The 9,738-nt window shown below is 34.7% G+C and overlaps 1 long non-coding RNA gene across 2 annotated transcripts; it reads left to right on the top strand.

The window, feature by feature from the left end:
* On the top strand, positions 3,042-5,999 carry LOC110271911. Of its 2 annotated transcripts, none has more exons than XR_002362770.1 (3): positions 3,042-3,682; positions 4,358-5,587; positions 5,693-5,999. It is a non-coding gene; the product is annotated as an uncharacterized LOC110271911 (long non-coding RNA). The 2 variants fall into 2 exon arrangements; XR_002362769.1 differs by having other exon boundaries at positions 3,765-5,587.

Raw genomic sequence — 9,738 nt, 5'->3', positions numbered from 1 at the left:
TGCTAGATCAATTGGATTTGGAAGATGATCGGGAGGATGATGGAGCTAATAATTCTGTGGAAAATGCAAATCAAAATGAAACCAATCAGGATGTAGCTCCACATTTGTCAGATGAAGAGCAACTTGCCGACTTCGAAATCACTCCTTGGATTTAGTTTATGAATTGTTATCCATATTGTGTTTAATTAAGATACTAATGTACTAGTACTAACAACTTTCATGTTTATCTTTGTATTAGTTATATTTAGACTTTGAAACTTTGTTGTTTTTAAAATGTTGGTGAAGAACTAACGATATGTATTTTGAATTTATTAAGTTTATGAATATTTTTAATATTTTATATTTTTTATTCATGTGAAACCGGTTTTACCGGTTCAACCAGCGGTTTATCGGTTGAACCAATAAACCAGTGAACCAGTAACCTGACCGGTTCGATTACCGGTCCGGTTCTTACAACTATGGTTCTAATTCTCATTCATGTGCAATAATTTTATTAATTAGTAGATAGTTGGTGCACACATTAATGATGACTCATTTAATTTGATATCAATTAGTAGATAATAATAATAATAGAAAAGGTATAGATGGTATATGCATTGTATTTTAAAAAAGTAAAAATTATTTATCATTTAGAGAATTCATAATTCAGACATTATTTTTTTTTATTTTATTTTTCATACCCAATGGCTGCTAGCTACGATTCTATCAATAGTATTACTTATGGTAGATTATGTGATGAAAAAGTTTGGAAAATAAAGGCAAGAATTATAAAGTTATGGAAAGTCTCATTCAATTTTGACAAGAGCAAGACGGTTTACATAGAAATGGTTCTAATGGATGTTAAAGTTAGTTGATTATTTTTCATGATTCTTTCAAGTGATGTTAGAAATGAAAAAAAATAAGGTGCACATTGTGAGATCAATTTACAACTCAATTATTCAATTATCTATTTGATTACCAAACAACCGCATACATACTTAATTATTCTCTAATTTGCAAAATTTAATAAAGGCATTAGTAAGCATATTGGTTTAACTTTTTATTTAACATATTTGTGTATGTTATATTTGTAATCATATTATATCTATTTTTACCAATATAACTTTTTAGAAAATACTCTTAGTATTAGCATTGACAAACCCCATTTGTAGGGTTTATCTTGTATTGATTTTTGGGGATTTTATCAACTTTTACCCACATTTATTCAATGAAATAGCATGGTTTTATAACTTCTCCCTTAATTGTGCTTAAGAGTGAAAACATGCTTTTTATGACTTAAAATAGCTAAATTTAATTCACCTTGATTCTATTAGATGTCTTGATATGTTTTTTAAGTGATTTAAGATTTAGGAGACAAAGATTGGATCAAGGGAATGAAGGAAGAAAGCATGAAAAGTTGGAGAACTCATGAAGAAATGAAAGAACCGGGAAAGCTGTCAAGCCGACCTCTTTGCACTTAAACGACCATAACTTGAGCTACAGAGGTCCAATTGATGCGGTTCCAGTTGGGTTGGAAAGCTAACATCCGCGGCTTCGAAACGATATAAGATTTGCCATAGTTGCATCGCGCATAGAGGCACGCACGCGCACGGTATGCGGACGCGCCGATGGTGGCACATGACCCACTTAATGCAAACGTGGCCAGCGATTTTAGAAGCCTTGTGGGCCTAAATACTTCGGTTTATAGATTTTAGGGGTTTGTACTTGTGACAAACAAATTTTTGCATGAAAGGATTATTGTTGGTTTAGGGACTATACTTCAACGAGATTTTATTTGTGAAATTCTAAACCGTCAAAAATCTGTTCATCAAAATGGCGCCGTTGCCGGGGATTTGCAATGGTGTTGTGTTATTGGTTATTGTACATATGTGAATATTGTGAATAGGTTTATCTTTTGTTGTTTCTTAATTTCTGTTAGTTTTATTTTGTTCTTCACTCTGAGCTTCAATGGATAAAGTGAGATGCCAAAACTGTTCAGAAGCAAAAAGCTACTAAGTCCCGCTCATCTAATTAAAATCTGAGCTTCAACACGTAAGGTATTACTTGGACGACCCAGTGCACTTGCTGGTTAGTGGTACGAGTTGTGAAAAGTGTGATTCGCAATTTGTGCTACCACCTACGCTTAACCCACTTGTTCTTATTTTAGCACATTACAAGCCTTAAAGCGGAAAACAATGAATGTTCTTTATTTGGATCTTTGATTGGCTTAGGCTAGTGAGTGTGAGTGTCATCCAAGAGTGGGAAAACTTTGGGACATTGGTTGGGATAAAAGGGTGTTTGTGTTTTGTATTTTTATATTGGGGAATTGGTACATACTCATGTATTGATTAAATGTATAGACCTTATGCATTGATGTTCTTGTATATAGTTTGAAAGAAAAAGAAAAAATGAAAAGAAAAAGAAATAAAAGTGAAAAAGGAAAAAAGAAAAGAAAAGAAAAAAAAATGTATATAGAAAAAGAAAGAAAAAAAAGAAGAGCAATAAAGGGGAAAAAATGCCCCAAAATGAAGCTTAATAAGAATCAATGCATAAGTGTTGTGAAATGAAAAGAAAATGCATGAGTATGTGAAAAAGTGAGGAATGGGTAGTTAGATTAGTACTTAATTGTATAGGTCATTATATAGGTTAGGTGGGAAAGTTTAAGTTAATCAGAGATTCAAATCCTTAAGTCCACTAGCCATATATGATCCTACCTTGACCCTAGCCCCATTACAACCTAAAGAAAAGACCTCATGATACATGTATGCATGCATTGAATAATTGTTGATTGTTAGAAGAAAAACAAATCTTGGAAAGCATGATTAGGGGAGAATTGAATCCGTATTTTATAAAATGTAATTAGCATGTTTATTTTATAATTTAAATTATAAATAATTATTTGAACTCAATGATATCTTGATAAATGAAATTTTATCTATTCTAAAAATAATCCTTACAATATTATATTTAAATTCTAGATTGTTATTCTATCACAAATATTTTATAAAGTTGTTATATTACTCATATATATTTAACTCTAACTCTAAAATTTCTAAATAAAACCCTAATTCCCCAATCCCTAAATCAAAACACAATGCACGCACACGTTTAGAAAAGGAAGGAAACGAGAAACAGGGGGAGCTCGAGGGGGAAGAAGAAGGGAAGGAGAGGGAGAAGAGCGTGCCGGCGTTGCGCCCAGCTCATCGTCGTGGAGCTGTTGCCGCTCTCATCACGGGCCGTCGCTTGTTGTCGCTGCTGGGTTCTTCGTCAGTGCTACTGCAGACAAGAAGAGAAAGAGAGAAAGCCAGTGCGAGAGAAGAGGAGGAGGGGTGCTGTCTCGCGCCGTCACTATCACGCCTTGTTGTCGTAGCTATGGAGACCGCCACCGTTGTTGGAATCGCGAACTGAGGAGAAAGGGAGAGCGACGATGAGGGAGATTGACGAAAGCCAGTGAAGCGCGTGAAAGAAGGGGAGCCAATTTTCGTCATCGCCACCGCACCCAGTCACCACCGGTGGAGCTCGCCATCCTTGGAGGTGAATCGGTGTTGCGTCCTTGCTGCCAGGGCCACCAGCGCTACTGCTACTCCTCAAATTCCTCCTCTTTTCCTTTGGGGGTTTCTGCCTCAAATTCCACCCCCCAACATCACCATCCTTCTTGTATTCGTTGGGGAACTTCTTACTTCTTAGTTTCCTGATTTTTTAGGTATTCGTTTTTCACTTTTCTTTTAAAATATATAAATAACAATAATAAAAAAGAATCTCTTACACACTATATTTTGTGCTAGTGATATATTCTTCTGTGTTGTGGATAACTAGATCATGCAATTTTATAAGTCCTGCCCCCATTTAGACAATCTTATGAGGCATGCCGTTTCTTCCTTTTCTGAATGAACATCTGAAATTTAGTCACCATCTGATTTGTTTTTACCTAGTATTCAATCCTGTTTAGCAGAAAGACGGATATTCCTTGCTCATTATCAGACAATCACTTATTCACAAACCCCTGTGGGGCTAATAGTTTTATTGCTGTCAATTTTATGAAAGTGAGATCTATAGTTTTATATAATGGATAATGGAATAATTTGTAACAACCAGATCCTAAATTTTGATAACTCTAGTCTTTAGGTATTTGTCATTTTATCTCTAAGTGGTTGAGTATTATATTGGTATAAATAGAGACATTGGGTTAAAGAAAAGGCTTTTCCAGGCCATAATGCTAAGACATATCCTCTTGAGATGTTGGCCTTGTGACCAAATTATTATCATTATTATGCACTTGTCTTCTGTATAATTTTCAGAAAGCTGTATTGACTTGTATTACTTGGGTGCTTCCCTTGCTAATTTGCTCTATTTTCATTTTCATTGGCGGGGTGCAAAGCTGAATACGATCCTAAGAGTGACTTATTGGATCAAGAGTTCATGCTGAGAGGGAAATGGTATCAACGGAAGGATGTAGAGGTAAACATGAAAAAGTAGATTTCATAATTTCAGTAAAGCTTTTTAATGTTAGCTATGTGAGAATGTAAATCTGTTTCTTCTTTTGTTTAATTTTCCATGAACATAAAAAGTCGTGGCAAAAGAGTGAAATATTAGGCAGCCAATTGTTGGCTTAAATGTGGATCATGAACCTATAAACTTAGTCTAGAGCTAATAAATTTCAGTGTAGATTGGATATTATAACTCGTAAGACATTAGGACTTGTAGATATATGCTTGAACATGATAGTTATTGTGGAGTTATGGCTTTATGCTAAAAGATATACAGTTTTGTAACTTGATTTTTCATCTCTTGAAATTATATTTGGATGCCACACAATGTGTTCCTTACTTAGAATGTCAGCATGAAACAATTACTTAGTTATTAAGTTTTAAAAAATAAAACTATAGTAGGATGACACAAATTCTCACATTTAAATTCCAATAGAAGATTTTTTTGTTGGATTTGTATCTCAATGGGAGCTATAACTAGGCAGGCTTTTATCATTCACTTTCTAGCTTCGACCTTTTTCTTTGGAAGGAGGGTTAGAAATGGCTTGCTAAGCAACAATGGGTTTGTAGGGAAAAAAACTTGGGTTTAGTTCACAGTTAATGCATTGTCATAATTAGTTGCTACCGAAGAGATCTCATTAATTTGTTAAATACTTCCTCCATTAAGATTTTGTGGTTATTTGTAAGGAACTAAGGATCATATAAAACGTAAAGGGATTACAGTCCATTATATGGTGGCTAAAATGGCTTGTGAAAGAGGGTGTTTCCATCATTGTGATTCTTGAGAAGTAGATTTTTGTATCTCTGTAGCACTAAGGATTTCATATTATATTCATGAGAAAAAATTATTTTAGTAAGTTTATTTGTTGAATTGGAAACTCATGTATGTTTTTGTTCTAAAGTGAATCAATTTTTTTCTCCTTGTTAAGTGCATGTAAGGATTCAACTTATCATTTTGACCGGTATATCATGCCATTAATTATGTGACTCTCTTCAGCCTTATGTATGGAGTTGAGGATCCGTCAATTACAGGGATGGTTTTAGATAGTTCATTCTCTGATTTGGTTGATTTGATGATGGAACTTGTAGATACATATAAAGTTCGTCTTCCAAAGTTCACTGTGAGTATATATAGTTGTTTTTATACTTATAACTAATGCTGAATCAAAATTTGGTAATAGTTTTACTATTGTTAAGCTGTTTTTGTTTGATTTTTAATGTTATAGTTAAAGTTTGCAATCCAATACATGCAAAGAGCAACTCAAAAGCTTTTAGGTTGCACTGAAGAAAATCCAGAAGAAGGGAAAGGGTGCTGCCTAATTGTTCTATTCTCATACTTGTATTTTAGATGAGATGGAATGAGTCTTATAATGACTTTAGTTATCTACATGTAATATTTTGATGTCTTGTGTACTTTTTGAAACGAGATTTTATGTGTTATTACATGTAATGGATAATTACACTATTTTTATTTGTGTTGTTTGGACTAAAAATATATCTAGCTTATAATAAAATTTTTATGATTTAGATTTCTTGAATTTCTTATTTTTAGATATATTTGGTGATTATCATCGTTTTGGGAGGTGATTATGTTTTAAAAAAAATTAAATCGCATAAAACAAAACAGGCTATGGTCACGGTTTTTAAGTAGGGTGACCATAGATAGACTATGGTCACGGTGAAAACCGTGACCATAGATAAGGCTATGGTCACGGTTTTAAGGAGGGGTGACTATAGAGGCTATGGTCACGGTGAAAACCATGACCATAGATAAGGCTATGGTCACGGTTTTAAAAAGAGCAAGGCTATAGTCACGGTTTTAAGGAGGGGTGGCCATAGAGGCTATGGTCACGGTTTAAGGAGGGGTGACCATAGAGCTATGGAGACGGTGAAAATCGTAACCATAGATAAGGCTATGGTCACGATTTTAAAGAGGGATGACCATAGAGGCTATGGTCACGGTGAAAACCGTGACCATAGATAAGGCTATGGTCACGGTTTTCAGGAGGGGTGACCATAGAGGCTATGGTCACAGTTTAAGGAGGGGTGACCATAGAGCTATGGCCACAGTGAAACCGTGACCATAGATAAGGGTATGGTCACGGTTTTAAAGAGGGGTGACCATAGAGACTATGGTCACGGTTTTCAAGAGGAGTGACCATAGAAGCTATGGTCACGGTGAAAAAACGTGGCCTAAAGTGTCAGAATTTAAAAATTGAAACCGTGACCATAGATAAAAAAACCGTGACCATAGACCTATGGCCACGAGAGAATAGGCCACGGTAAAAACCCGTGACCATAGGTCCAAAACCGTGACCATAGATCTATGGTCACCTTTTTTCCTAGCTATGGTCATGGTTTTTTACCGTGACCATAGGCCTTTTTTTTTGTAGTGAATGCTTGGTTGGATTTTAGAGTAGATTTTGGTACTCTTGGTTAGTGATTGAGGATTTAGGACCCTTGAGATCATTGAAGTCCAGTTTCATTGGTGATTTAGGGTTGTTAGTGGTTCTAGGACCAACTATGTCCACTTGACTTAATCCTTCGATGTTAGAGGGCAACTAAGTGGAATTAACTCTTGTAATTACCATGTTGTGGTCAATGATCCAAGATAGGAACCCTTGACTCTTAATCCTTGTCAAGACCCATTTTAGTTGTTAGTTTTACTTTCTTGCAATTTATATTTTCTTGTTAATCAAACCCAACCCCCCCCCAAAAGATACAATCATAACCAATAATAAAAACACTTCCCTGCAATTCCTTTGAGAGACGACCCGAGGTTTAAATACTTCGGTTTTTATTGGGTTTGCTTAAGTGACAAACAAATTAAACGTTGATTGAGGTTTAATTGTCAGTTTAGATCTATACTTGCAACGCGATTTTATTGAGAAATTCTTAACCGCCATTAATCCTCCGTCATAGAGCATTAAAATTTTATACTATAACTGAAAAATTCATCTGTTGCATTTCCAATTGGCGTGTTGGCCATTGTCTCATCCCCTATGGGCGTTTCTGTATATGTCTTGTTCATACGCACTTTATCCCCCCAATGCATCCGTTTTGTGACTCTTGACTGCAATTTCTGTTTAAATAAATTGGAGGTTGAACAACTATAAGTGATAATAAAAAAGTCACCTAACACAAATATAATCCGATCAAGTAAATCTAGTATGCTCAAATATATAAATGAGTTTAGTTTGAAAGTTTACCCAAGGCTGCTTCGTGCAGAGTAAATTAAAGAATGGACAATAACATCCACAATTCCAATCAATTAACATCCATAAGGCCACACGGATAGCATCAGGTGTCAGGCATACATAACATCCAAACTAAAAAGACAAATATTAGCTATTCGAACTCCTATTTAAGGTAACTAGTATTAGCATTAGTTAGATCTTTATTTAATTGGATTAACCCTTATCAAACTGTCATACATGTTGCACTTTGAAACCAAAGCAGCTTAGTAACAAGGTTTTTAACTATGCATATAAGGGAGAGTAGAAATGATGTTATACATATTAATCCGTCGATACTCACAGTTTTCAAAGTTATTATTTTACGAAGTGAATGCTAAAACATAAAATGATGTATCTAAATGTGTAAGGTCAATTGCCATGCTCAACATAAGTAGCTCCAATAGTTTTTTAAAGATGAATCTAGAAGTTACAGCATCAATATCACACTTCTAAAATTAGATAAATATTTAATTACTCTATAGATGGTAAAACTTTATATACGAATGTACTAATTAATTAATTTAACAATGATAAAAAAAAATAAAAAATATTTATACTAGAATACTATTAAAAAGAGGCAGGTTAGAGCAATAAAATTTTATGCTATAACTGAAAAATCATTGGATTGCCTTTTTTTGGAAAGATGTTCCTCAAATTTAGCAGCTGATGCATGTCCAGCCGGTATGTCGGTCTCAGTTTCATCTACCGTGGGAGATTCTTTACGAGTCTTTCTATTAGACTTTGTTTTTTTCCTAATGCATTATCTCTTTGATACGCGGTTGTGCTTTTTTAGTAGCCCAGGCATCTTCCCAATTAAATTTAGAAGACCTTACAGTGGACAAAGAGTAAGTTTTATTTTTGTTAGAGCATTAAAGAAGTGATCCGATTAACATATCTTTCACACTTATCACTATTAAAAGATTATATATCTATCATATGCCTCACCAAATGAGATGTACTTTCCTCTTCATCCATCGTCTTCAGATCAACAAGCGACCAGTCTCTGATCCACAGTTCTCTCCCATTATATCTTTCTAAATCTCCATTCTTGTTAGCATGGAGATATATAATCTGAAAGTTATAGTAATTTCTATAAACAAGGTATACGATACACTAACAAATAACAAATCAAAGGTTAGGGATATACGGCTCACCAGCAATGCGAACATACATCCATCCATTGTCTTCTTCCCTACATCCCGAAATCTCAGAAATCCCTCAATTAGAAAATTATAAATGTACCTCGCCCAATATATCTTCCTTGGGCTCGATACATCAATGGCAGCCCGTATATGTATGCCTGAAACGGTGGCCTTCGGTGACAGAAAGAACAAACACTTCGCTATCAACATGATGAACTGTCTCCGGAAGTTGATTCTATCATCATGGGACTGCATGGAGCATGTGATAACATCTCTTTTCAAATTTGCTTGTGTCTTTTCTGTGAAGCTATTAAAAAGTCGGTGCTCTGCTGGTGTTTCTAGATTTTTGAAACTATTCACTGTCAAACACAAAATGTGTAAGAACCGCGAATAATTAACCATTTAATTAAATAATTAAATTGCTCAAGATAGGATCCAAAAATTTATAATATAAATTAGAAATTTTAAATATGATTTTTGGTCTCAATAGATTTTTCTGAGTTAGAAAATGTAATTTTTTACGAAAAATTGCATAAAAACGCAAACCGGTAAATTAACCGGCAGTACCGGCTTAAATCGGTCTGATACCGTGCGAAAAATATAAAAATAGTATAAAACCTTAGAAAATATTTAGAATTTAAAATTGGACATTAATTTTAAAGGTTTGGCCTGGAATTGGGCTAAACGGGCCAAAAACACTAACGGCTTGGACCGGGCCCAAGTTGGGCCCAAGCCCAACATATATAAGTTTATTAAATGAACTCATTCAGCCTCATTTTACACTCAAACACACTAAACACAGCTGCAAGTTGAGAGTGAAGAGGGGAGAAGAGTTACTATTCACTCTCTTCTTCAATCCATCATATCTCGAGCTACAGTGCTCCGATTTGCGTG

The sequence above is a fragment of the Arachis ipaensis genome, chromosome B05 (genome assembly GCF_000816755.2).
Source record: "Arachis ipaensis cultivar K30076 chromosome B05, Araip1.1, whole genome shotgun sequence".
Taxonomy (NCBI): domain Eukaryota; kingdom Viridiplantae; phylum Streptophyta; class Magnoliopsida; order Fabales; family Fabaceae; genus Arachis; species Arachis ipaensis.
This window is presented reverse-complemented; position numbering and strand designations above follow the sequence as displayed.